Source organism: Abrus precatorius, unplaced genomic scaffold (genome assembly GCF_003935025.1).
Source record: "Abrus precatorius isolate BTA unplaced genomic scaffold, Abrus_2018 Scaffold10, whole genome shotgun sequence".
NCBI lineage: Eukaryota > Viridiplantae > Streptophyta > Magnoliopsida > Fabales > Fabaceae > Abrus > Abrus precatorius.
The window spans coordinates 15,273,875-15,278,199 of NW_020874292.1; positions in this window are offsets into that span (position 1 = coordinate 15,273,875).

Consider the following 4,325-nt stretch of genomic DNA (forward strand, 5'->3'; position numbering starts at 1 on the left):
CAATGTACATATGTCTTAGTTGCTTTACAATGCGACTCTTTCAGGCCTTGAAAATCATCTTTTCGTCATGGGAGGAATGGAGAAGTTGCTCCACAAAAATACAATTTCATTAAAAGAGGTACAAAAAAAAAATCTAATCACACTTAAACTGAAATTAATTAAACACTATTACCTTCTAATCTTTGAACCATTCCATCTTTGTATCCTTAGGCACCTATGCAAAACTTGTGTAAGGCGCATCAAACATCTTCATAATGGTATCTATCACCTGTGTTGCATATGTAGTTGGCAGTGCAGACTGTGAAACTCATTGTACTGGAGGGGGAGGAGCAACATACCCAGGGTTGGGCACCATGATAAATTGCTCTTATCCCTAGGAGGTTTGCACTGTAGCTGGTGTAGAGGCAGAAGTGAGAGCGGTGGGTGAAGAAGTGTTGTCACGATCAGGATGCTGAGCAACACCTTTCTTACTTTACTTGCCATATCTAAATCAAATATAATATATGTTCAAAGACCAAATACACAAATACACTGTAATACCTTATGTTTCTTTCCTCAATATATGATAAATTTTCATAAATATTTAAATGGTAAAGTAAATTTTCTTTCAAAAACTCTCTAATGAGAAAGAGACAATGAAATTATATAAGGTTCATAGAGTAAAATTTCATTAATTCATGAGTACTTTTAGAAAAACAAAGATCCTAAAATTTTCATCAGCAACAAAAAGAAATAGAAGTTTTACAACTGTTTCAAAAGAATGCTATAGAACTGAAAATATCCATTACATAACTCAAAATAACTAAGTCCTATAGCAGTTTTCATCCATCCATGCACTGTGAGCCTGGTACTATTCATCCTGGTTTCCTGAAAAATGTTGTGTAAGGGTGAGTCTCTACCCTACCACTCATACATAAGACATATTCATCATGAACCACATCTTATCACGATTAAAGAAAACATCATGGCATTACATATCACAGTGTCATATAAATCATGTTCTCATCTCAAAATGTATTATATTCCACAGATTCACAATTTCTTTTTCTTTCTTTTATCCGTGCTTACCGCGCCCTGTGGCCACAGTTATCGATATCTCTATCTCGAGGTCTTACATATAAATAGTCACCGGATGGCCCAATACAATACGGATAGAACACATACAATAGACAGCCCCTTAGCAAAGGTAATGGTCAGGAGTCAAGTCGGGAAACGAGTGTGCGGCCATGTGGTGCATTCGTACACAATATTCTGTGCACAATCCCGAATGTTACTCACCACCCTACATTTCCCCAAGATATCCCATAACGTCTCCATCTTCCACTCCCCTAGTGTATCTCTGTAACTATTTATGTCATATCCTTTTTCCATCTCATACTCTTTCAAGTATATTCACATGTTCACATATGCCATTTCTCATGTTCACACATATTTTTCATAATATTTCCACATACTTTTCATCAAATCATAGCATATTCACAATACATATCATTTTTACATGAAACATAATATATTCAAACATGAAACATCCATCTCTTTGTATATTTCGTATCACAAAATCATAAAATCATATCATCCATCCTCAATATACCTTATCATGCACTATTTGAACATAATATCACATTTTCACCATGTATTCATCATAAAATCACATAAACAACTAATTATTCTCACTTTTCACTGGTTATTTTTCATAAAATAAGGATTATTTCACATATAATCACATACATGACAAGATCTATGAGAATACAAGTAATAAACATAACAAAATGATAAAGTAGAGCCCCTTACCTCAAAACAGAGCTTTTACAAAGATTTAACCGAAGATTTTAACTCTAGAACGGAGTTTTTTCCTAAGAACATCATGAACATCTATAAGAAGAAGAAGAAAAAGAAGAGAAACGAACGGTAAATCTAACTTCAAACTTAGAGAAACTTACTTGAAATCCTTTAGAACAGACGTCGAATCACAAATCTGAAGAGAAATCTATGTTTATGAGGGTTTAGTATGAGAGAAAACGGTGAGATATAGCCTCAGAACCTTTGAGAACCTTGGATAAGAGTGAAGAAATAAAAATTTTGTGTGAAACCCCCTTTTTATAGAAAATTTTTGAAATTTACTGTTCACTGCCGGAATTATTGTTCATCGCCGGAAACACTATTCACCGCCTTACTGTTCACGTCGAAAACACTGTTCGCGGCACTATTCACGCTAGAAACACTATATACACGTTCTGTACATGAACTGTATGCGGATGTGACATCAGCCATGACGTTATGTTGATGTCACTGATGACGTCATTGTCACCGTACATAGGCGGTTTCACTGTTCATACGCGGTTTTACTGTTCATAGGCAGTTTTACTGTTCATCTACACTATTCATAGGCGGTTTTACTGTTCACATTTTTTTTAAAATATAAATTCTATTCAAATCTATTCAATTATACTTTAACAAACCTTATTTTATTTAAATCAAACTACAAGATGTTACATACACAATGTTGTATCAACCTTTTATTTTACATTACACAAATTTTTAATATAAATTTTGGCATAATCTTCCTGTAATATATGAATATTTTCTTACATTTGTTTACACATAATACAAAACTCTAAATTTCCTTCACACAAAATCTATATATTATATAGCAATCTATTAATCAATCCATAAAACGTACACATCACAATCCTAAATCGTTCTAGAGCACATCCCCTTGTAACTCGACAACATGCATATTCTCCAATCTCTGCAAGCACAAACAATCCCACAACACACAATAATAAGGTTTGAGGAAGGACCTCTACTCCCATCCCCCCAATCATACAGTCTTCAGTCCTACAACTCTATCTTACAAATTTCAAGTCTCTATTAACATCAAAAATTTAAAAACTAACCTAATTAAAAGTTAAAGTATCGTACCAAGAACACAGTGATACAAAATATTTTCCAAATGAATGCTCCAACCACTCGTAAAAGCCAAAAATTGATAATGCTAGAGAGAGACAGAGATAGGGAGATGAGAGAGAGAAGAAATAATGGAAAGTGAGGAAAAATAAGGAGGAGGTGCGATTTTGATGGGTTTCGCACATTACAGACGGAAATATCTATTTGTAAATGATTTAATGAAACAGTCCATCTTATAAGTTCAATTACAAAAATATTTATCCATCTGTAAATCCGCTAAAGACAATTGCAAATAGAAAAATTTATCTGTAAATAGGCAGATGAAAAGTTAGTAAAAATGAGCAAATTTATAGACAGATTTTTTCTATCTATAACTCTTACTCCAAAATTTTGGCTATTTTTAAAATTACAGATAGATTTTTTTGTCTATAATTTTGTCCATGATTTTTCGTGCCAAATGGTAGGCTGTAATATAGACAGATATTACAGATGGATCTCTCCAAAAAATAAAATAAAAATAAAAAATTTGTCTGTAAAGACATTTGTATTACAAACAGATCAAATCCATTTGTAATATCTATATATATAAAGTGTGTTTTTAGTAGTGATCAAAGTTATATATGTGAACATACAATTTTGTCCATTTGATTAATTTAACTGTTTAAATATAATTTTTGGATGCGTATATTAGTCCAAAATAAGAATGATATTTTTAAATAGGATTTGTAAAGTAAATAATTTTAAAATGACATAAAATAAAGAAAATAAAATATTAAATAAAATACATATAAAATAAAATGCATATTAAAATTCTCTTCTAAAATAATTTAGTAACATTAATAATGGTGTAACATATTTTTTCATTTTTATAAAAATTAAAAAACAAACAAATAGAAAACTAACAGAAAAATAATTTTTTAAAAAAATAATACTAATAATTAAAATAATTTTATAAAAGGATTCTTTTGGTTTAAAAGCGGGACTTTTTGGAGGAAGAGACGAACGATTTTCTTTGGATGGATTGACCTTTTTTTTCCTTGGAAAGGTTTTTTGCCTAGGGGTTCTAGCATTTTCTCTCTCTGGCTCTTACAATTGAAGTTTAGGGTACTTTGGTTATAGGGCTCTAAAAAACTCAACATCTTGAATTTTTGTAGTTGTTCTGTCTCCTGGCTTTGGATTTTAGGGAGCTGAATTTCTTCTCCTTGGAGAACACACGAACTTGTCAAAGCATAGGCAACAAGGACATTATAAAATAGGAAACAAAATCTTTAAGAGCTTCTTTTTTCTTTTTAAAAGGATAAAAAGATTTGAGAGGGTTTCTTTTTTGGAGGCTTTTTGAGAGGGAGGTCTCTTTTGTTTTTGGAGATCCTCTCTCAGGAGGACGACATTTTTCTAGAGCTCATACACCAATCGAGCAC